At 47.5% G+C, this 25334-nt stretch overlaps 1 protein-coding gene across 6 annotated transcripts in view; it reads right to left on the bottom strand.

Annotated features, from left to right (window-relative positions):
• The window catches only part of MTMR3 (myotubularin related protein 3), a 74768-nt gene extending 50815 nt beyond the window's left edge, over positions 1-23953 (bottom strand). For 4 of the 6 annotated variants that reach the window (XM_057410913.1, XM_057410940.1, XM_057410949.1 and 1 more), the window contains exon 1: positions 23796-23953. The gene's annotated coding sequence lies outside the window, so the exon portion shown is untranslated. Of the gene's footprint in view, positions 1-1792; positions 1920-23147; positions 23192-23795 lie in introns of those variants that run through there. The other 2 variants (XM_057410924.1, XM_057410932.1) reach the window with 2 other exon arrangements.
• Positions 23954-25334: the final 1381 nt, after the last annotated feature.

Raw genomic sequence — 25334 nt, 5'->3', positions numbered from 1 at the left:
GTTTGAACTTCCCCAAGTTCCAGCAGCATGCTCCGCTCCTTAACAAGTTCTCCACTCGGGGGAGAGGAGACTGGTGCTAGCACTGCCCTTCAGCAAGGCACAGCAGTGCTGAGGCTCCCTATGTGTATTAAGAGACACCCAGAACTCAGATGCCTTCCCCAATTAAGGAGGCTTCCTATATTTAGATCCCAAGGGACACACGAACAGGTCTGGCTCATTTACCAGCACTGCCTCCAGGAGACCTGCTACTTGAGCTGATTCAGTTCTCTAGGAGGAAGAGCAGAAGAGCAAATACCTTTTCTCCCATAGTTAGTATTTGGAAGACACTGAAATGATTTAAGACAATTGTTTATTTCCATTTATGAGTTGCACTTAAATCCTGGAGATGGGAGTCTACAACTAAAACAAAAGGCAAGGAAAGGGAAAATGTCTTAAAAAGGGTCCTATAAACCCACTGGAAAAGGGACACTGAGCCCATGGAACTGCAGCTCGGAGCTGGGAACAGCAGAGACTGCATCACGCTGGAGAGCTGAACCAGCTGCAGGGCTCCAAACAGGGTCTGTCTGTGTGATGTGGGAGGCAGGAGGTGCATGAAGTAGCTGCACATCTGTTAGGCTCACCTAAAGAATCCTGAAGCTAGTCTGAATGTGCCTCCATTTCCAGAAGTAGTCTTGAAGATCAGCAATTGACAAATATCCAGTAGTAAGCAGAGAGGTCTTCAACAGAGGAGCTGATTTTGTCACACTAATGGCACAGCAGTGGTGGTTTAGAACCAGTTGGCTCTATTCTGCAATAGGACAAGGGGTGATAGGTTCAGACTTAAACAGGGGAAGTTCAGGTTGGAGACAAGCAGAAGCTGCTCCGTGTGAGGGTGCTGAGGCGCTGGCACAGGGTGCCCAGAGAAGCTGTGGCTGCCCCATCCCTGGCAGTGTTCAAGGCCAGGTTGGACACAGGGGCTCGGAGCAAGCTGCTCTAGTGGAAGGGGTCCCTACCCGTGGCAGGGGTTGGAGCTGGAGGAGCTGCAAGGTCCTTTCCAACTCAAACCATTCCATGATTCCCCGATTCTCTGATTTACCTTTTTAACCTTATTTACTGTTGAGCCCAGCAGCTCTGCAGCTACTCACCCAAGGCAGTGCTCTATGCAACAGTCTGGTTCAAATCTTGACTCAAAGGCGACACCAACTACAACTCCTCAAGCCACATTTCCAGACTACTGAGAGAGGTCAAGTTCAACCATGACAACTTCCCACAAACCTTCTCTCTCCATAAGAGCTTCCACAATACTGGAAGCACACTAGCTTGTCAGCTTGCACTGAAGTTGCGCAGACGTTCAGAGCCAGGGAAGAATTTACTTGTATTAACAGAATATGCTTATTTGAAAAAAGTAAACAGCACAAAGCCAAGGTTAAATATATTCAGGCATTTCAGAGAGGCACCAAAGAAGGGTTTGTGGTTCTTTTTGCTATACATACGTATAGCAAAACACTGAGTTTCAGTCAGAATCGAACTCAAGTTCTGCAGCAGACAGCTACTGAAACAACGTTTGATATAACCCAGTTAATGTTCATCAGCCACACACTCAGCCCTCCCACACTTAAAGTTAAAATCCCACTGGCCTAAATGTTCAACCTTCCTTAGGAGGATACCAGCAGGTACTTGCCCTGTGTGGAAAAAGGAATCAATCCTACATGGTTAACTACATCCCCCTCAAAACCACCGTTTCAATGGCAAGATGACCCAACAGGAATGAGTTTCTCTAGGGAACATGAAGGTTTAAGGCTGTAGTTCCTACCTGCTCACATAAATCAACCCCCACCAAATCCTGTACTCCTGGTTAGGTTTTACCAAGAAGTGGTATTGCTCCAGATCTGCTTAAAGATATAAAACCAGTGGGAGTTACACATCTCTAACAGTCCAATTCTTACCTACGACTTGCAGATACCAAGCTTCAATGAAATGCACAGCAGTAGCATTTCACAGTACAAAATAAGTAAGATCAACTAAATTAGTCTATTCTTGGTCTTTATCCTTCCATTTGAAGTACCCTCTGCAACCAACTTCATCGCAAACCCAAGTCTGTACTCAGTGAACTCAGATGTGTGCTGAAACCCATCAGGAGAAAATACCAAGGATGCATTTGCTTGGATTCAAAAGTAAATCAGGAAAGTTTTAGCTAAAAAAAGAAGTAGCTACAATATAAATAAGGAGCAATGAGAGGTTTGGTACTTGAGGTTTGGGTCCTGGTTTACTGCTTTGCTCCTGATGAAATTAAATGGCACAAAACCCCCTGACCTCAAGTGACAACATCTCATTGCAGGATGAAGCTGCTGACAACGTACAAACACAGCTGAACCTCAGCTTGCTCAGGCACCCAAGGATCTTACGAGGTGTCAGCCTTGGTCAGAGCCCAAGCCAAGAAAGGGCAGGAATCTCTTTCCATTCCATAACTACCGAAACTGCCTGCTAAGCTGCCACTGGGTGCAGGACTGAGCTTCACAGGCAGCTTTCCTGCTGAAGCAGAATCCACTTCACCACCAGAGACTTTTGTGCTGTTACAGTCACAGCAACACGACCCAACATTCCATTGCCAAAAAGCAGAACACACCTTTGCCCCTTTAAGTCCAAACAGGAACATATAAAGAACACAAACTGAGAACAATTTGGGTTGAATGGGACACATGAACATCCCCCCTTAGGCCAAGCCCCTATTACATCAAGTTGCTCACACTTGTCCAGCAAGGCTTGAGTAGCGTCAAGCATATTCCTTCTAGACAACCTGTTCCAAGATTAAGGTGGGAATCTTAAACTAAGGTCAGAAAAATACTCAAAGGACTCCTTCCCACTGAGCGAAACCAGGGAAAGCCACAAGGACAGGAACAATGTTGGGAATACTTCATTCCCCCTCACTGTTATTTCAAGAGGTTATGTATTGGTGGAACAAGTCTGTGTGTGAAGACAGCTCTAGGAGCAAACGCTCAGAGCTGAGCTGAAAAAGCATTTGTAATTCAGCTGAGAGCCCGCTCAGGAACAGCCTCAGTATCCAGGCCTGGCATTCCTGAAAGAGCTCACAGACAGCTTTGCACATCTAGGTTTAAATGCCAAGCTCCTCTCCCGAGGAAAGATTACATCTTTATGTAAGGAAACCTTACTTGACAAGCTTAAACTACTCTGTCAACTAAGTACAGGGATCCAAGGTATGTCTGCTCCATTAAAAGTACCCCATTTGTGCCATTAGCTTGGCAACGTAACAGCTCTGCTCCAGGGACAGAACCGTTCCTAAAGCCTCCCCTGATGGCGGAAGCTTCAGGAATAACCAGCGACATCCACGACACAGCACTAGCAGCCAAACTTCTGCATTCAGAGCTTGACGTGAACTGAAGATGTTCCTTTTCCCAGTTAGCATCACCATGGGTGCTGGAGAACTCTGCCAAGAAGAGGCAAGAAACAATGGCCTGCGTTGGTATTTTACTACTGCACCCAGGACAGCTCAGGAAGCCAGAGCAGGGGCGTGTAAATGCTGCTGTAAGGGAAGATACTTCCCAGGCCAGGCATGCTTTGGTGATGGGTTTTTGGATGAGGATCTTACTTGTAGTTGCACAATAAAGTAAACAAGGGAGGCAAAGCTGACAGCCTGGGAGCTAAGGATTAATGACACAGCAGATATTTGCTCTACTCATACATGCATGGAAATAAACTTGTAATTGCATCTTAACATGTCTCTGTATATGAAAGGACTGAGTGAAGGATTACACATGAGGAAGTGCAAACACTGTGAAGCTTTAGTTCAGCTTCTCTTGGGATATGCATGACCCCTTATTTCCTTCTCCATCCTCTCCCTCCCATAAACCCCACCTTCACTCAGGGAACTAGGTGGACAACTCTCCCTGACCCCAAAACTCTGCATCCTCTTCATGTTAATCACACCATCTAGTCAGTGTACAATTCTGAACCAAGTCAGTCTTCTCTACACTGCTCATTTCAGGCACCTCCTTAGAAAAACCTCAGTGCTTACCACAGCTTTCACACTGTCCCATATGGCTAAGTGGTAGTAATGTGTTTTTAAAAGGCTGGAAAATGAAGCATAGTAACAGTTCAAGCATCAGAAGCATCTTCTAGTTTTGGTACCCAGAACAGATGTCTAAAGTGTAGTTCTTCAAATACTCCCCATTTCTATAGCATTAGGGAAGTACAACTCCACCAGCTTGGGGCTGAGCTGCAGAGATGAGTGCTCAGGCCTAAAGATGCACCCTCAACACCAAAACTGTAACGCTATACACACCTGCATGAGTTTCCAGTACCATCCTAGCCAGCTCCCCAATCCACAGCAGGGCAGCGACACCTCTAGCTCCCCAGGACGGCAGCCTCCTGCCTCACCACATCACCACCTAGAAATTCCTCCCAGATAAAGTCAGTGCTTCTCCAAACACCAGGGAACTTCAGACCTTACTGGGCCACCTGCAAGTTCTGGATTTCTTCAGGGGTCCAAAGTTATTACAGCCTCTGCTTAGAATGATCCCAGTTATTACCTGTGGGGATGAACTACTGATGCCAGTGCACGCACAGCAACAGCCAAAAGCAACCAGACAGCTTGTCAGGCAGTGGAAAATCATCATTCCTCCCACAAGCACCTTCACCTTTATTTGTATTAGCTACTGGCTCAGTTGCACAGCACCAATAAACCTCTCTTGTAAGGCAGATGAATTCCCTGGAAAGGCTTCCAAAGGGAAGAGTGCTCACATCTGGTGAGGCAGCTTGGTCAAGAACATCAGCCACACTTATTGGGAAGCCCAGGTCAACACAAGGACTCAGTACACCTCATCCCCAAAGCCTCCTTTAACATAGTCAGGCCTACAGTAAATGGTTGGGCAAACTAGAGAGCCAGAGAGGGGCTTTGAACAAGAGCTTCTAGAGAAAGGTGTCCCTGTCCAAGAGGGGGTTGGAACTGCATGAGCTTTATAGTCCCTTCCAACCCAACCCATTTGGGGATTCTGTTCTCTATGAGAAAGCCAGGGGCAGAGCTTTCCAGTTTCATCATTTTGCACATAATGCCAGTGAAATTCCCTTCTCAAATTAGGTGATCTTTGCCCCTTTGACGTTTTCTTGCAGAGCAGCATATTGCAGTGTAAGCTGAAAGCACTGCAGACATGAGGGGGATGAATGCATGACACCAACATTTAAGGGCTATTCAAATTTTACACATGTTCAAGCTACACTGATGGTAAAACTGGAAACTCAGCAAGGTTCCACAAGCTCTTGTACCAGAATCTGTACACCAACCAGGAACAGCTGAACTTCACCAAGATGCTTTTCCCCTCCATGTGCTCTTATTATTGTGGGTGGTCCAATTCATCCGCTGGGGTCCCACACCGCCCTGAAGCACTGCAACACCGGGCTGCACATCACCTTTCCATACAGCCACCCAGCCAGATGCAGCCTCCCCACTAGGGGACACCTTTGTCTGTCTTCAGGCATCAGTTATTTCTCCAACAGCTTTAGAAGCAGGCAACAGAAAAAGCCATGAAGTTAGTTTTAAATGCAGTGTGTGTAATACCCCACATGCTACCTGCCTCAGTGAGGCATCACGGCCATGCTTCCACTTGGCCTGCCACAGCTTTAACTCCTGTTTATCTTACAGAAGGATGGCAGAAACGTATGCAAGTTCACCTCTGCCATACTCGTTATCCTCCCAGGAGCCACTGAATGAAATGGGAGTTAATGAATAACACAGGAGGAATTATTTCATTAGCCCCATGGTGAAAGAGAGCCATCTAATTCTTGGCTATGATGTCAGACTTGAAAACCGGCCAGCAACACTTGCTCAGGCTTCCACTGCTCAATCAAGGGCTGCACCAGTGGTGTTCACAGCAAAGGGCTTGGGCAAGACTGCCAGAGCATGGAGCAGAGCGGGTCTGACAGCAGCACTGGGAAGGATAAAAGCAGCACGAGTGAGGGACTGAAGCCTGGCATTTGCTTCCACAGAGGGAGGGCAGGAGAGGGAGGTTTGTAGCAGGGTATGTTTAATGTATGGGCCTTGTACAGATATGGAAATTAATGCAGCAATTTTCCCCTTGCCTTACCCTCCACTTTAGAGTCCCAACCCCACGACAACTACCTCCAGTCTCTGGTACAACCTGTCTGTCAAATTCCATCAGCAACCCTAGGCACTTGAAGAGAAGTCTGAAGCAAGGTATATATCCTCCACCAGTCATCACCAGTCCCGTCTTCTGGCATTCAAGGCTACCTCCCTTCAACTTGTCAACTAATGCCTCTCACAATAGAACCTGCTGCTTATGACTTCACGTAGATGTTCATTCCCCTGCGAAAAACACACCCATCTCCTGGTGGTATGGGCAGGAAGAAGGACAACCGCAACAAAGACTTCCTCAGCCTACCAAAGTCCTCCTTCGGGTCATCCGCGCATCTTCCTGCAATAAAACCCAGCTTCAGATAGCCTGAAGGGTTGGTATGGTTACAAGACTGTCTAGTTCTAGATCTGCCAAGGAGACCAGGCAGTTTAAGATCGTGTTTAGAGAGATGATATTTAACTGATTCCATAGCCACGGAAGTCCATCCTCACTGAGAGCAGGACAGCTGTGCTAGGCAGTGCTCTGCAGACAGTTTGACTCTTAGGATAGTCCAGAAAGTGCCCCTGCACTTTCTTTCTATTAGCCAGGAGCAAGCTCAGAGACAAGAAAGCAGCAGACATTTGAACAGCCACACAATACTGAGTTGGCATAACACATCAAAAGCAAAAGCTAACTGTACCATACCCCAAGCCATGCTGGGAGAAACACTACCTCCAAGGTTAATATGTGCTGTTCTGTCATTCTCATATGTAAGATGCATTCATATTCAAGTCCTGGCGTCACAATTCCTCAAGAATGCAATGCTGAAGTATATTTAGAATGGTTCTGTTAATACGATAGCCAGCTTCCACAATGCCAATAAAGTACCCTAAGGCCACTACTTAAACCACTAGGGACCTGTTAGAGTGAGTCCAGAGGAGGCCATGGAGATGCTGCGGGGGCTGGAGCAGCTCTGCTCTGGAGCCAGGCTGAGAGAGCTGGGCTGGGTCAGCCTGGAGAAGAGAAGGCTCCTGAAGGGGAGACCTGAGAGCAGCTCCAGTGCCTGAAGGGGCTGCAGGAAAGCTGGAGAGGGGCTTGGGACAAGGGATGTAGGGACAGGCCAAGGGGAATGGCTTTAACCTGCCAGAGGGGAGACTGAGCTGAGCTCTTAGGCAGAAGCTCTTCCCTGTGAGGGTGCTGAGGCGCTGGCACAGGGTGCCCAGAGAAGCTGTGGCTGCCCCATCCCTGGCAGTGTTCAAGGCCAGGTTGGACACAGGGGCTTGGAGCAAGCTGCTCCAGTGGAAGGTGTCCCTGCCCGTGGCAGGAGTTGGAACTGGATGAGCTTTAAGGTCCCTTCCAACCCAAACAATTCTATAATTCTATGATTTCATTGTTCTATACGCATTTACCTTGAGTTCTTCAATAATTGCTCCAAATAACCATATTTCAGATGCAATACTAATCCCACGGCACTATCTGTAAAACTGATAGAAAATTCAGTAAGACAAACTATCAAAAGTTGGCTTCTATTACACAAGAACCTTCTGAAATTGTGTGGAACAGCATCAACATCTAATGTTGCCTGTAAACAATACCTCCCTGCACATGAAGAGCATCTGCACACAGGCACTGCCTTTGGGCCACCACCTCCACACTGGCAGCCACTGCCAGGCAGTGCCCATTAGCCATTGGGTGCTCAGCAGAGCATACAGCTGTGCTTCCTCCTATAGAGCTGCAAACCAGTGCCTAAAGGCAAGTACAACAGTACACGGTGAGACAAGAAACAAGGTTTTGAGTTGGTGTGCGACCTGGGATAGAACTGGTTCCCTCACTGGTGAGGCTGGAGCCTCCACAACTCTGCTCTGTGCAGGGATACTGCTCTAGATTTAACCACGTGCTTACACTCTGAGTCAGAGCTGGCCCTACACAAGGCAAAGTTCTGCAGAGCTCTTTAGTGGGGTCTTTGGAGGCTGTGTCTGTACCTTCCCTACAGCAGCGTTTGTTAAATGAGTCTTCATGCCAAGAACACCGCCAAAGCCACCTACAGCCAAGAGATTCACCTTAACTGGAAGCATCCTTAGTGCTACAGCCAGGCCAGCTGTACACAAACACTGCTCTAGAGGCCTGAAGTAAGATTCTTCTCACCTAAAGCCAGATTTTGGGTCTGACCTGGTCTCTTTTCCAAAAGGCCCCCATTCTATCCCTTAGTGTGCAGTTCTTACCTATGTTGAACACCCACTTCAGGAGACAGGCAATGCTCGATTCAGCTGAATGGTTTGGCAGGAGGACAGGGCAGCAACATCCAAGTGTCCTTAACTCTGCAGTTTCCAGCTTAAATACACTTAGAGAGCATCACTAGAAGGATGTAAACAGTGTCATTCAGGCTGTGGCAGCATCAGCCATTAAAGACATAGCTCCACACCACATTCTTTGGTGTTCAGATGTGAAAAACAAGCAGCTCACAAGACATTCCCTATAGGAAAGCACATTCCTCCACAGCTGGAAAACCACTGCAATTCTTCCTGCATCCCCCAAGCTTTTTGCTAGCATTAAGTAGCTGCCCAAGTGAGAGTCAGTTATAAAGTCCTTCTGTCACCACCACTATTTTTCCAGAGCTTAAAAATTAAATCAAGTATCCCACTACTGGAATTTCATTACCAGGAAGCTGCAATAACGCTTATTGCATTATGGTTCTTGGTTCGTTCTCCCAGCAGAACCACTCAATCACTTCAATGCTTTGAGTTAATTATTGCTAAACTGAGGTAAATGCAAACAGAAACCCCAAAAGCATGAAATAACAGCAGGAAACCAAGCTCAGCTTAAACTGCATACTTTGTGATCACCTGCAATGCCAGGGAAATTCTCGCACAGCTCCAATCTGCATGAGAAAATTCAGCCCCTGATGAACAGAGCTTCAGAGTGCCCACGTGAAGACTACCCAGCGAGGTAAAGACTCAGGCTTTATCTACACACTTGAGATTAGCAATGACAAAGGTTTATCATAATGTATAAAAAAACCAGAACATGGACACAGTATTTCCAGGGGTTCTGTCAGACTTTGATCCCCTCCGCAATAAAGCATAAATAAGCAGGAACGATTGTCTGGAGAGTCCACCAGAACCCCAAAGACCATGGCTCTCTAGAGCTTCTTCTGCACTGATCTAAGAACACCTTCAGTCCTGCTCTTCTCTCATTCAACAGAAGGAAGGCAGACTCAGCCTCAAGGAGCTGATGGAAGGCAGCAGTCAGATTCAGCCCTGGCACACTTGGTTTCACAGAAGAGATACCAGTTGCCAGAGAAGTTTCACTGACTTACACTGACAGGATGGAAATTGGAAGTGTTCAAACAAGCACCTCATTCAAAATTGTTGGTGTGAGAAGTTTAACCTACATGTGAACGCCTTTGAACCTGGCCAGTGGAAGTGACTTCTGGAAAGCAATGAGCCTCACTTAGCAAGAGCAGCACGCTGGGAAAAGAAGTGAATAGGCAACAGAAAGAATGCTTCAAGTGTCAGTCTTCCGGAGAGCAACCAGGACAAAGTGCTTTTTGTATCTACCTTTGAGCTCTTGGCAAATCAAAACCAGATTAAATGTGCTATCAGCCTGGCTTCTACCTCAGCCTGCTACAGGATCTCATGAAGAGACCTGCCAATACCCTGCAGTAACTCAGAGCCCAGCAGACAGGCAACATGCGTGTTCCATTGCCCTCCAAGGAGGGCTGAAGCAATCCTGTCTCTTCAGCATCACAGCAAGTGACAGAGAATCATTTTGTCTGCAGTCAAGATGAAAACTCAGAAATAAGAGCGAGAGGTACAGGAGTTAACCAACATGAGTAACAACATGTTCAGTCTTGCTAGAGCCAGGAGGAGTATCTGCCTGAGCACAGATATCAATGAAAGCTTTATTACCTCCAGGAACAGGCTCTGAAATACATAATTTGTGGTTTGTACTTTTTTCGTTTCACCTTCCCAAGCTCACCAGCAGGATTTTCTGCTGTTAACCAGTTACTGAGTAACTTTCCAGCACGAAGTTTCAGTGCATTAGTTCTCACTACTGAATTCAATAGACAGCTGCCTTAACAACCACCAATCCAATAACCATAATCCATAACCCACAAGGACTAAGCACATTTTACCTGTGGAAAACCCATGAGCATTTATCAAGTTAACACATCAAATCTTAACCACACATACTAAACAAAACCAGCAATTCAACTGGTTCAGTTAACAATTAATAAAAGACTTCTGAGCAAAAGGAACGTGTCTGCATCCCCTTCCCACGTAACTCCTGAGTACAGCTTGAGTAGCACCACAGGCACAACCAGTGCCAGGCAGCAGCAGAGGCAAAGCCTAGGAGAACTGTGTGTTCTGCTGCGGATGCTTTCAAACTCAGTCTGGCTGAGAGACAGAACAGTTTCAGGAGCTGCATTGTCGAGGGACAATTGGAAACCAGAAAAGGCCATGCTTTCAGCATTCAGGCCTTCCTGCACCAGACGTTCAGCCCAAGACCCCAGTGCTGTAAGGCAGACAGTATTTCTTAGCTCCAGTCAGCGTGAACCACAGATCATGGAATCAGAGGATGGTCTGGGTTAGAAAGGACCCTCACAGCATCTCCGTGGCCTCCTCTGGACTCACTCCAACAGCTCCGTATCCCTCTTGTGATGTTGCCCCAGAGCTGGATCAGGACTGCAGGGGGAGGACTCCCCAGAGCACAGCAGAGGAGGAGAATCCCCTCCCTTGACTGTACCTACCCCAGACTGCAGCACACCAGCAGCATTCTACCTACTGAAGGCTGTTGTAAGACAGCAGCTTTAGCATCAGGACCATTTCACCTACAGAAACAAAATGAAGTGCTTGCAGAAGCTCTTGTTAAATGCTTTACCTGCAGCAACCCTGTCTAGAAGCACTGTATTGAAAACTCCCTTTCAGGGTATCAGTCTAGTCATGCTGAATACAGCACTCGGACTGCAAGCTCAACTCAGAATATGCAGTGTGCTGACACAACACTGAAGCAAAGGTTAAGTCGCAGATTTCTGCCTCAAACCTGTCTGCCAGAAACACTGTCACTTGTGGCAGTTCAAATACTGGGAAAGAAAGAACCACAGTGGAGTTCCAATGCACTTAACTCATCTTAAGTCCCATTAAACCTGCTCAGTCTCAGCAAATTCTGTGAAAACTTTACATCAAGCTCCCCTGAGATATTAAGACAGGACAGAATTCATTCCCACTGGTTTATACAAAATCTGCCACTTCTACCTTTGAAAACTCAGTGAGGCGTGAAACTACAGCAAACCTAACTAGACTGATTCCTTACTTCAGGACTGCAGCCTTCAGACCCTTCCATTGAAGCTACTTCACCACCCAGCACTACAAGATATTCCATATACCCAGTATATGTTATAGCATTCACCCAGCCTATTCTGTTTAGATGAGGCATTAATAAAGACTTTTCCTCGTTCCTCCCCCAAAAAGAAGCTGTAAAACTGACATCAGATATACATACATCACATCCCTTCCAAGGCAAGGCTGAGGTCAGACACTCTTCTCAGATGCATTTGGATGAATCACCAAGATTTCACAGGTAGAACAACTCCTAAATCCTAAACTGGAAGCTTAGCACCCAACATTAACAAAACTGCAGAATGAAGAAGGTGTAAGCACACAGGCAAGGCTGCTTGCTACAGGTCACATTCACTTCTTTCTGTTCAAGGAAAAGCTTACCCACCCAGTAAGTTTAGGGTGACACACACCTTGGTATTTAAATAACTGAGATCTAGAGATGTAGGACATAGGTGACTCAGTTGGAGCCAACTCTTTAAACAAATGCAGGTTTTAACAGGAGAAATCCCTGTTCTATTCTTACAGAGTTTAAAGGTTACAAAAAGCTCTATGCTGGAGGAACACAGCAGCACCAGGCAAAGATGCTCTGAATTCCACAGAGGGGCTGAGCTGTCACTCACACAGCACGAGCTGTGGAACCCCAGCTTCATGGGAAGAGTTGCAGCTTCCTCTTCCACATTCTCACCTGCAATAAACTACCAGATGTTTAAACTCTGAGTTCCAGATCAAGTGTTATTAAAGTAACCCAAGTACCCAGGTCATGATTTGAGGGGTTACAAGGAAGCTGCTCTTCCGAAGTCAGCTAACAACAACACATCCTTCAGACAGGTCTCAAGCATCGTATCTGTTTCAACATGTATGAGCTCTGCTAAGTCAAGTCTTTCAACACCCCTTAGCACGATCCCTTGGGGAGAACACAATGGCGAAACCTGACTAATTGCTATGAAATATGGTGCCAACTCAGTTTTCTTTTGCAAATGTGATGGAGGCACCAGGTTGTTTTACCACAAGTGATCTTCATCCTCTGAACTGGCCCCTCAGGGTGTTCCTTCAGCTTCCACATTTTAGTTTGCTGCAAATACCTCCATAGATCCATCACAACCAGGTTGGACAGGGCTTGGAGCAAGCTGCTCTAGTGGAAGGTGTCCCTGCCTGTGGCAGGGGCTGGAGCTGGAGACACTTTAAGGTCCCTTCCAACCCAAACCAGGCTGGGATTTGATGACCTTAAGAACACCAACCCCTCACAGGGACCCCATTCTTTCTCCTAAGTTTCCCAGAGTCAACCAAGAGGATTGAAATTCTCCAAAACAGGTGCTCCAAGCCCAGTTTAACATTTACTGTTCATCAATTCATGGAAGTTCAAAACCTGACCTTTCACAAGCAATAAACAACCCAACTGGCTACATCAGCAACTGCACCACAATGGGCTCCACAGCACCAGCTCCACATTCCCACGGGTCTTCCCACCACCCACACCACCTGAGGAGCCCCGAGTGCTCTGTGCACCTGCAGAGGCAGCCGCCGCACTCCAAACCCTGCCTGCAAATTCAAACCAGCCCTAGGAATTCTTCAGTTGTCTTGGCAAGAGTCGGTATAAAAACTGCGCAGTTTAAGCACATAAATTAGGGTTTGGACTTGTTTTTGGCATTTGGCCTTTCTTTAAACTGCAGCTTAACTAGACCGGTCCCAGCCACCTGCCTGCTTCTAATATGGTAATTCACACACAAAAACTTAAGTCCCTCCATGTCCTTTTCATGATACAAGTCACTTCAGACGAAATCCTTTTGACAAAGCATGTTTTATCACTCCTCACCTTTGGTAAGTGAAGTCGCCTTAGCCCTATGACAAATGTTACTGAACCTGCAGCACGGTTTTAGAAGAATTCTTTATTAGTGCATCCCTTGGTCTGCTGGCATTGACACATGGGAGCAAGTGTTTATGATGAAACTAAACCCTGAGTTTTGTTGTAAGAATCAGAAAACACAATAGCAGTCGGTTTATATACTTAGAAATTGACAGGAGTTGAGGCAGATTAACCATATTGCTATTCTGGGACTCGAAGCACATTCAAGTACACAAGGCCTAGCCCTCCTAGGTGTCTGATCTGAATGCTGATCAATCTGGGTGCAGGAGCAAAGAGCATGCTAGGAGCAGTAAAGGCACTGCTTCAGCAAGGGGTGGCCAGAGAATCACCACCTCTGGGTGAGCACTGGCCAGGTCTCAGGCAGCTGGACATAGCGCTGGGGCAGCTCAGAATACTGGACCATAAATTGAAATCATGGGTAGAAAAGTAAGCTACAGGGCACAGCACACACACAGCTTACTCTCCAGTGAGCTGCCACGCTGTTTCCTCCCCAACCAGAGCAGTTCAAGCTGTCTTATGCAAGAGGAAAAGTCCTCATACCTCAGTGCTGAATGAGGAGATGGCGGTCAAGGAATGATGCAACAACGCTATTAAAACTAATAGGCCTGTGGGTGTGACCCTCAAAAGGACAGGAGCACCTCAACTTGTACCTTCTACAAACAGCTCAGGAGAAAGCTAGGCTTCAAACAAATGGAAGCAAGAAATAGCTCCTACTGTCCTCGTTATGCCAATCTTACACTGGGTAAACCAAGCTAAATCCTTCTGTCCACAGTTCCCGGGGCTCCACATGAGCACCGCACCCCCCAGTGCGGGCAGGGCCAGCAATGAACCACCACCACCCTCGCAGGTGAGCAGCGCATCAAGCAGGTTGCAAGACTGCTTCTGACTCCACGTTGATTACAACAGCAGGATTGGCATTGCTTTTCTCAGGGAATTAGCAAAATATTCCCACCTTTAGACCCTTCTACTGGTAGGTTATCACCAGCCTTTCAGAGCTCACAGGAAGAAGTGTCTATGCTGTGTATTGCAGAGGCACGAGTGCTGTAGCAATTGAAAGCTAGAGAGCTCCTAAGCCAGCTTACCAGTCAACATTTGAGAAGCAAAAGATAATTTGCCTGGACTAATGAGCTAAGTATAGAACCACCATGACTAGAGCTCCCCAATTATTCCTGCATTTCTTCTGTTGGGAGTGAAACAGCCTGGGAAGAAGCAGAGGCTTCAACAGTGGGTACAGTCAGTTACTGAAGCTATGCCAAGCAAAGCAAGAGTGTTCCTGGGTTTAATGGACCAAATTCTACAAAGCAGCATCAAGAATCAAGATCAGCATCTTCCAGATCAGCAGAGTGTGTTCACCACCCTCAGTTCATCATCATACTTCAGCATTTTAGGGAATGCCACTGTTTTAGAACCCCCAACATACTCAGCTTGCCTAGTCCTCTCACAGATCAGTGCTGAGCCTGTCATTCAGAAGCTAAAATGCCAGTTTGACATGTGAAAGCCAGTTTGGTTCCAGCTACTAAAGCCTGCAGAACTGAAGGGGGGGAAAGCAACATGACAGTGACCAGGCATGTAGGTACTATACAAGAAATTTCTGTTTTCTGGAATTCTCTTTTAATCAATATTTACTATTCTTTATTATTCTTTAACCAAGTTTTATGAGTATTACTTTTAAGGCCGGTGTCCCATATAGTCATAGATTCTGAAGGAAGGACCTGGGATGAGCTGTACTACCACCAAGGAAGTTTCCACATCAATACCCTAATACGTGGTTTGAACACATGGAGGTGTTCTGGACATACAGGCACACTCTCAGTATAGTGAAGTTGCAGACATTTTTATCATGACCCAGGTAGGAGCTCCAGAGCAGAGATCTGGTCTCCTTACTCAGCAGTTTAACTCTGCTTCCCCCTGGTTTTGCCAGAACAAAACCCAGCAACAAAATACTAAACACTTCAACTGGATTCTCCAGAACTGAAAATTTCCATGTGCCTTCTATCTGCAGTCTGAGTTTACTCATCTGTTATGTACAGGGATGCTCTGCAGCAGTGAAATACACTAACCAAACACCTCAAACCATGTGATACTCATGCTTGAGTCTGGAGGGATTAAGAGATTCAAGTCCAGAGCAAAAGAAAACAAGCAAGCTATTGTGTTCTGCATTAGGAAACAACTATGCCTTGACGATAATCCATCAGCCAAACCTACAAGGAAAGCCCAGCAGACCTCAAAATATTCACCTTGTTCCATCTTCCTCCTTTTTCCTCAGAGTTCAGATTTTCCCAAAGAGAAAAAAGGTGCATTCTTTTGGAAGTTACTCAAAGAAAGGTTCACTGAGCATAGACAAAGATGATGATTTAATTATAATGGGTATCCAACCAGAATATAATGCCCCGTTCACAGCAAATTCCTGCTACCAGAGCGGGAGAAAATGAAGAATCTGAAGTCTCAAATGCACCCATGACCAGTGTGTCCACCCATCACCATGTAATTAAAGAACAGGAATGCTTAATTGTAAAGATGAACACTTGTTTGATAAGGATTAGTCATTCACTTGATGAAAAGCTTATTCACTGTTAGAAACGCACAGTGCTCAGATGGAAAGTAGTAAAAGTTCTGCAGGCAGAGGCCAGAGACTTGCAAGTTTACATTATACACACTTCACCTGCATTCAGCCTCCATCTATTAAAGGAAAACAATCAAACTAACCTGGAAATGCAACCTGCTTACAGTCTAGTCAGGTTTCTTGGATCAACATGCCCACAGTACAGTAACAGATTTGTTCTTAAATAAGGAAAACACAAATAGAACAATAAAACCAAAGCTATCAGCTCACATCACTGAGAGGCGTTTCTACTCTAGCCCATAGCAAACTGACTGCAGAATGGATAGAGCAATGCCCTCACATCCATTCTCAAGTAAAGCTGCTCTGCAGCATGGCAGGTAAGTTTTCCTCTCGCAGCCTCTCCTTCGGGCTCATCTGTTCTTTGTCAGGACACAGACAAGTATCTGAAAAGCCTGAACTTATAGCAAACCTACAGAACAGCAAAGGTCAGCTTTGAGAACAGCAGTTGAGAGTCAGAGAAGGCACTGAAGGCTGGAGGCAAGTAAAACTGCACAGAGCTCAGCTGCAACAGATCCAGGAGGTCTGAAAAGGTCTCAAACCCTCTCAAGGATGCAACAAACACTATAATTACCAACAGAACTTCACAGCATCTCATTTATCTCCGGTTTAAATTTCAATGATAGCAATTACAAGCTTACAGATAGCAATGCAGTAAGTAAAGCTTTCCCAGGTACACATTTAGGTCAATTAAGGCTACAAGAGATCAAATCAGCCACCACAGCAACCACCTTGCTCCCTTTCCTGATCTACCTGCAGAGAAAACACGGAGTCAGGCTGCTGGTCACCTTCTAACTACCAGGTAGGAAATTCCAGGGAAACCCTTTCCACCAACTCCAGACTCAGTCACAACCACTTCCCTGAGCAACTTCAGCTGGAAACTCATTTTGAAAGCATGCAGAGTGATAGGACAGAGCTTAATACTACATCAGCTAGGAGACTGGACCATTCTAACCTCTGCTGCACAACAGAATTGAGGCTTCACGCTGAAGAGAGAGTTATGCTACCCATGTAACACCCACTGCAGGATGTTAAAGTATGAAGGCTCCACGGTCACGAGCAGTTCCAGTGCTGCAGTAGATACAAGTGAATTGTTTGTATCCCTCTGGGTGCTAATTTTGTTACCAGTTCTTTAATTCAGCCTTCAGTTTCAGCCAACTCTTCAGTACTTCCAACTACCACGTCCAGTAAGCAAACTGAAAGCAAAGTTCTAGCATTCTGCCCTTGACCTATGAAATGCTAAACTCTGCATGAGCGGAAGACCCAAAGATCTGATTTTCCACCTATTTTCTGAAATCCTGCCACCAGCTGTACAGAAACCCCCTCAAAAAAATCCGAACCCCACCTGCAGAACAGCCAAAGCACTGAGAACCCGAGGAGTCACACTCGCAGGCCTTGCAAGGCTTCTGACCCCCATCACCCCCCAAGGGGCTACTCCCAGGGGTGAGCTGAGGAGACAGCAAATACCTGTGGGCAGCTCCTGCCTCTGCTCCACTCTCCAGGAGCAGTCAGCAAGCCAACTTCTTGTCTGCAGACTGGCTCTCAGCCTATGCCTTCCAGCACAGAGAGGCATTCCTGTCCTCTCCTCACACAGGTGCCTGGAAGCAGCTCCTCCAGGCACTTCCAGGAGTGAGAAAGCAGCGCTAGAGAAAACAGCCTCATTCTGTCAAAATCCTGCCCATTCCCCAGCGATCCAGGAGTCAAAACCCTTCTTTAAAGGCACAGGGAAAGTGAAACTATTTTTATTTCTTCCTGAAGCCTTGGCCTTCCAGGTAATGCTACAGAATTAATGCTTTGATTATAGCCCTAGTTTCCAGGCCCAGAGCTGCAGAAGCAAATGAGGCCCACAAAAGGGCAACAGAAAACTGTCCTAACAGTGTTTTTATAAATAATGTCTATACCAGCACATAAACCTCTGGTATTGGAAAGAAAAACTACAAATAATCATAGCAATGCAGCAGTCTTCCTCCCTCCACAAACTCAATTTGAAGTGCGTTACTTCTCTTCATACTCACTGTATGCTCTAGGAACTGAACCTTGTAAAGCACCAGAACAATCAAAATACCTAAAAAGAGACTACTGGCCTCGTGTCCACAAGAGCCCTCCCATACAGCCAGGCACCCAAGCCAGGGATCTCTAGTTCAAGCTATTGTGTTTCAGAAATCTCAGTTAAAGCATGATGCAGAGCTTTTCGCTTGGTTTCCCTGATGGGAAATCTTTCCACACTTTTAAAACAGGGTAAGAAAGACCACAGACAAGAGCCTTTGGTGCAAGTCACGGGAACAGTGCACTTACAGCATGAGAGAAGCACACACCAGTATAAGTTACTTGGACAATGTTGTTTCCTTGAAAAGTAGGAAGCTGAGATCACACTGAAACAAATCTTTCCCAATACTCTTCCCAGTAAGGACCTGAGAGGGTAGATCCTGCACATCTCCTACAGATAATCACAGTAAAGAATAACTTTAGGTCTGAAATTATTAATCCAAGACAAAGCAGCTCAAGATACCCTGCAGAACTGCCCCAGCTGAAGAAAGCAAGCACCTAAATCCTGCTTCCATCTCACAGGGTCTAACAGGAATGCTGAGCAGCCCAGGGACCTAATCCTGCAGGCAGAAAAGCACATTTGGATTGATTCTTCCTGTAACCAAGTGAAAATGCAATCACAGCTTCGTGTTTTAAAGCTTTGCCAGAAGATAAAAAAAAGGCAGTGCTATGAGAGCTCTGACATTCAGGTGCTTGCCCATGAAGCAAAATCACTTTCTAAGCTCTCCTCACACTGAAAGCTTCCACTTTTTCTCCCCAGCAGCATGCACTCTCCCCAGCCACCACAATAGAGGAGCCTGTGGAGAAGCCCCATCCAACCTTTGGATGGGAAGTGTCACTGCAGAAAATACAGCAGCAACTGGACTAAAAGCACATGGAGGGAAGAACAGAACATACAGCTCAAGATCAACATACACAACAGAGAGGAAGCAGACAGTTCAATATCAGTATCAAAGCTCAAGTGTCAGAACACAAGTCTCTCCTGCATGGCTCTTCACTGTCTCCAGGTCGTGCTCTGGAAGGTCAGAGGCCCGTGGCAGCCTGCCTTGCCATCCACACTCACAAGGTTCGGACATTTGAAATGCCCTCTTACAGCTCTCACTGCAGAGAGCACACCACAACGGGGTGCTGGCCTGTCCTCCCAAAAGCCCAGCTCCTCCTAAGGAGCCAGGGACTAACACCAAGCTCCTGATTTCATTCCAGCTTCAAGCTAATTCCACAGGTGACAGTAATTTTCCAAGCAAAACTCCGGCTTCCCAGCTAGCACTACACCTAATACTTCACCAGATAACTAGCTAAAACCCTTGAGCTGACCACTACCATATTATTCATATACTGGAGATCAAGAGTTTGATCAAGTCAGTGAAAGCATCAGCTAGATGTGCATCTCAGACGAAAGCCATCCAGCACACCCAGCTTCATTTTCATCATGTCACTCAATCACAATGAACACCCAAAATGACAGTGAGATGTGCTGAGCAAGACAAAAGGCAGCTTGCTTTGCTTTTCACCTATAGTACTCATCTAAGGCTTGGCTTCTTTGATGTTCTGTCCTCTTTCAGCTATACTGAACTGCAAAGTTGCACTTTCAAGCGTTTGCAATTCACTGTTTTTAATTTGATATCGCTAAAAGAGGGATTTAATACTACTTCAGATTGATCAGCATGTGTTACTGAGGACACATTTCATTCCTGGCATGACTGACAGCTTGTACAGCAGCCTGCCCCCAAGCTATCCTATCAATGCTGCTTCAGAGCCTTTCACTTCATTCCCAGTCAAGAAGAAAAACAACAGACTACTCGCTCTAAAATTAAGCTCCACTAGAATCTTGTTCAGAGTATTAACTTGTTCAGAAGTGCTAATACTTGAATACAGCAGCTTATAGAAGTTTAGTTGCAATGTCACCTAAAAAGGGCCATCCAGCTTCAAGTCTTTTGAAATCCAAGGCAGAATAAGAACCACTCAGGCAGGTTTTTTCACAGGTTGGGTTTTTTTTCCTCCCCTTGTCAGAGTTTGGAAGGGTTCTACCACCTACATGATCACTCTTACAGAGGCATTAGCTGCCTCACCTATACATATATACACTCAGATCAGAAAAACTTCAAACTGGATCATGCCAAGGTTATTTTGGTGCCACTACTTTCAGCATTAACACCCTCAGGAGGAACAATGCCTCCAAAGCACCCAGTTGCCCTCCATCAGATCTACTGAGCATCCTTCCAGCTCTTGCTCAGCTTGCCACCACACTCACATGAGGAACCAACTGCTGCTTGCTAAACTTTACATTAAGCTTTAGGTCAGAGGTGGTTTAGAAGATGAGTCAAAGCTAGGAATCAGCAACTGTATTTTAAAGTTAAGCCTTTAAAAACAGTGCTTTCAAGGGACATCAGTGACCCCAGAAATAGCTTATCCATTTCAACTAATGTTCCAGAGAGCCTCCTGCTCTGCTCTTCTTCCCCATCTCACTTTGCATGCTGTGGTGCTGCAGTTCCACGCTTCACTTCTAGGCCATATTGCTACTTACTGGAGGAGAACAGAGCACCTCCAGCTTGGAGCCACACAACCCAGACACTTCCTAACAAACTGAGGATGAAAGACACCACTGGTTTCAGCAGGATACTGCCCTCTTCTTCCCTGCTAACCAAAGCTGTTCTTCCCTTCGCCTCAGAGCGGCAGGGACTTATTTGAGGCCTTCCTCATGGGATAGAGCATTACCTCCCAGAATCACTACAGCCAGTTGGTGTTCACCACATTTACACACTAGCAGAACCTACTCATCAGACGAGGGGAAGAACAGGTCTGGGCTACTCATGCTCTAGTTTGCAATTAAATTTCTGTGGTATCAGTATGTTCTGTCTGTCATCCTCACCTGCTCAACCCAAAGCAAGGGGACAAAGTCTTGGCTGTTTCTGTTATCAGCCACATTCCAGATCAGTTGACACCAGAGAATACTGTAGTCTGTGCCTGCTGCCCAGCCCACAAGGAGCAGGCACAGGAAGCTGACACACGTGCAAGTCAATGCACCAGTCCAAATGCAGCAACCCTGCACCATTCAGGATTAGTGTATCCAAGGCAGAAGTTGTAAAGCACAAGGAGCAGAGGTCTTCAGTTCTTTACTAGGTACCACGAAGCCTCAGTAAAACATCAGTATTTCTAATTCCTAGATTAGGACAAACTTCTCTTCTAGGTCTTTCATGCAAATCATTCAGTCCCCCCAAAAATCTGAAGCACCACAAAGGTAAAGAAATAGTTATCTTTTAGCAATGCAGTTAATTCACAAGAATTACAGCAAGGACTGAATGCTAGACATATTCCTAAAGCCCTCCCAACAGCACTGGAAAGTTATGACACCAATATCTAGAAGAAGGGTGGAACTACACATCACGAGTTAAAACCCATACGGGATCTAACAGGCAGATCTTTTACATCACCAGCTAGTCAAGAGAGAGACACATGAAGAACAGTTGCACACACTGTGGCTTGGAAAATGTATATTTAAAAGCTTATCTTGAAAAAAATATAACATCTATTAGTTTGAGTCAGCCAATGAAAGCAACTATGTATGAAACAAGTGCATATTTAAGTATCTGGACTTTCCATTCTGTTTATGATATCTGATAAGCACTAACACACTATTTGGAGTCACATGCTCTGGAAGACAACACCGATATCAAGCAGAAGAGTCCCCTCTCATTATATCCAGCTCCACATCCCAGGAGGAAGCTACCAGAGCAGAAATGACCATCTCATCCTTTTGACCTGTGCAGGTGAAAAGAACTCCAACTTTATGCTGGATGCTTCCCCTGTTCCTCCTATTCCTCCAGAGAGGATTCCTTCTTCCTTGCTACCTGCTCCTTGCAGACCTGTTACTCCAGCAGCCTCACAGCACCTTTCTCCTTAAGTTACTCCTTTTCCACGCTAATTGCCAGCAAAGCACTGCATAGCCACGTTCCTCCTACTCTCAGAAGGCTGACAACAACTCTCCACCATTGCGGGTTGCACGTAGGTGGAATGAGAGCTGAGATACAATACTGTATCGCCTGTCTTCAGAAGCATGGCCATGCTGCACTTGTACCTCCTCCAGCTGGGGATGGCCACTTTTATGGGGAAAAAGAGAAATAAAAAAGAGCTTCTCAAGCTGAACTATTCCACCTACTCGGTACCACTTGTGGTTTGCATCACTTAAGCAGGCTAACGTCGGTATTTTAATAACTGCCAGTGCAGACAGGTTATGTCATGGATACTAACAGCACCCTAGATGGAGACCTACAATACTGTCAGCAAGAGAACCAGGCTTGAGCCTCGATCTACCACTTCTGTAATGTGAAGTAGGACAGGAGCACCTTTTAGTGCAATCAAAAGCCACCACTGCTCAACACGATTCCCACACAGTTGCCCCTCCCCAGACTGCAGAAGCAGGCAATGGGAACACTTGTCACTGAAGCACTTCAGAGCCCCACGCCCCGCCTTTGCTTATCTGCAGAAAGTTTCAACACTTACACTTCACACTATTTCCTGTGCCATGACAGAAAGAACTTTTACTGTCTTCCAAAGCCACTGTGATCAGTAACAGCTGAAGCAATGCCACTATCAGATGGCAGCCTCCTCCCCTGGCATTATCTACAAGCACCGCTTCAGGTAAACTCCTTCACCTCCAATAAAAAGTTAATTTTCTTACACTACGGCACATGTTTTATATAACAGCACACAAAAGGCACCTCAGCTTTTTAGCTAAAAGCTTAGAGCATGACAGGTATTACAAGAAACCTGCCATAGCTCTTTCAGTCCCACTACCATCCCTTTCCAATGGGCTCACCTAGGCATTTACACATGCCTTTATATTCACCATAAAGCCAAGCTGCACCTTCCTGCTCAGCACCACCTGACATGATTCACTACACAACTGCACATGGTTACACGGGCTCATCACACGACAAAACAAACAGGCAAAGCACACAGGAGACTGCTCGTCAGGGGTGAAGCCTGCAGGAGTTACAAGCTCCTACTCAGCCTTCCCCCCAGTGAGGGAAGGGTGTGTGAAAAGGAAAGAAAACAGCTTCCTGTGCAGGGAGATGTGAAGGAATAGGAGGTCTCATCTGGTGATAAAGCAACAATCCCTAAAATGATGAACAGAAAAGGGAACAGCTTCAATGCTACACGCTGAACACCACGTTGGGGGGAATGGAGCACGGAGGGGGCAAAACACTACTCACCAGAGAAGGGCAACATCTGCTCAGATCCCACCAAAAGAACGGGACTGTTAAGAGGAACATGGGGAAGAGGCACAATTAAAGGCCAAAACTACGCAATTAAAAAGCCTTAACAAACCCCGCTTATAAAGGGAACGGGAATTTTGGCCCCGCGCACAAGGGCAGTTGAACACAGCCGATACCCCGACCAAAGCAGCAGGAGAAGCCAAGCACGGGGACCACGGCTGCCAACGCCATGAGGCGATCCCCCAGCTGAGCCGCACGCCGCGGGCCGGGCAGCCAGGCCCGCAGGCCGGAGCCCACCTCCCTCGGCCGCGCAGCCCGAGCTCCGCGGCGGACGAACGCGCTGCCACCGCCGCCGCCCGGGACGGCAGCGCTGCCTGCCCGCGGAGGAGGAGGAGGCCGCCGCCGTCACCCCCGGCCGCGGAGCCTGACGAGCGCCTCAGCCCGAGCCCGCACACGCAGCACAGCACAGCGGAGCGCAGCAGCCCAGGCCCCGCCGGCGCCCCTCACCCCGAGGGGGCGTGCCGGGCCGCGGCCCCGCCGCTGACAGCCCGGCCGCCCTCCTCCAGGCCCGGGCCCGGCAGGCCGGCCCACCCGCGGCCCGACAAGACAGCGCAGCACGGCCGGACACCCCCGGCAGCTCCTTACCGCGGGGCAGGGCATGGCGCGGAGCCCCCACAGCCCCGTCCCGGGGCGCGGCCTCCTGCCTGGGCCGGGGTCGCTGCGCTCCTGGGCCGCCTGCGCCGCCGCTCACAGCCACAACAACATGGCGGCCGCACGGGACGCGGGGACAGGCGCGCGCCCTCCTCCTCCTCCTCCTCCTCCGAGGGGCGGGGCCGGGCGCGCCCCGTTCCCGCCTCCCGCGGCGCAGCCACCGCCCTGGGGGAGCCGGCGCTGCCCCCCCCCCCCCCCCCCCCGTCCCCTCAGCGCTGAGGGGAGCCCATGGCGGCAGCGCCGCTCGCAGCCCGGTCCCCCGTACCCCCCCTCTCCGGAGCCCCGCAGCAGGTAAAGCGGGCTCCCCCCTTCCTCTTTACAGCCCTGCGGGGTGGTTCTCCCCCGTCCGCGCTGGTCCCGGTACGGACGGTGCCGGAGGAGGTTTGCGGGCGCCTCGGCCGAGCTGTGAGGCAGGCAACGGAGGCGGGCTGGAAGTGGGTGCTGAGGGGAGTACTGCCCCCGGGGTGCTCCTCGGCTCTCAGCCCGCACAGAAACACCCTGTCCGTCGGTAAAAGCCACTTTGTGCACGAGGTCTTGTGGCCCGCTTCGCCTTTGTGACATTCAGCTCAGCTCTAAGAACATGGGTGGCCCCGTGCCATCGGCAGACACTGCGCAGCCCGCAGCTCCTGGAGCATGAGGTAATGGGGAGCAGGGAGCCAACAGGAGGCACACGAGCCAAAACCCACATGGACACGGAGAGCCAGGTGATAAAGAGAAGGGATATGACCCTTAAGGAACAGACAGGCACAGGAAAGCTGAAGAGCAAATGGCAGCGGGGTACGGTTGGCAGGAAGCATCGCAGCTCCCAAACCGAAGCTGGTGCAAAGGAGTTCCTTTCCAGCAGCAAGGTTTGCAGGTGGGTTTTGTTGCGACTGTGATGGGTCATGAGTGCTTTGTACACATCTCCGTTTCACAGTGCTGTATGTAGGTCAGGTCGTGCTTTTGAGAGGTATTTCCACCTGCTCCTCGTGTTCGTCTCGATCTGAAACGAAATGTTTGCTTGCAAGGAACTATAAAATGCACTCCTAAATTATCCACAGGACTCCTCCTCTGAGTCCAAGGCTAGTCATTGTAACAGATGGACTTCAGTCTGTCATTAAGTCGTGTTTAAGCTAGAAGTAGCATTAACGTTCAGAGAGAACAATACAAAACACAGGATCCCGTGTCTTTAAACTCAGATATAAGCTGGGCAGTGAGTTGTTTTCTAGTTTCTATCCTTGGTCAGGGACAGTAAACACTTGAAAGGAAGTTAACCAGTCCCTATAATGGGATTTTTTCCAACAACAAGCCATCATGGGAATGCAAATGTGATCTGAATGTCAATATGTACCTTCAGAGGAACTTTGGACGAAATACAGGTAACTGAAGGGGAAAACAGGATTCCTGGCCCGTTTACAACCAAAAGCAGGCGGTATAGCTGTACCTGACAAGGATGTGTGTTGACAGCGTTAGGAAGAGTATGAATTTTGAAAG

Source organism: Pezoporus wallicus, unplaced genomic scaffold (genome assembly GCF_028554395.1).
Source record: "Pezoporus wallicus isolate ANWC-B61680 ecotype Strahan unplaced genomic scaffold, APGP_CSIRO_Pwel_v1 contig_8226, whole genome shotgun sequence".
In the NCBI taxonomy this organism is placed as follows: Eukaryota; Metazoa; Chordata; class Aves; order Psittaciformes; family Psittacidae; genus Pezoporus; species Pezoporus wallicus.
Note: the sequence above shows the minus strand (reverse complement) of the source record. Positions and strands in the feature narration are given on the sequence as shown.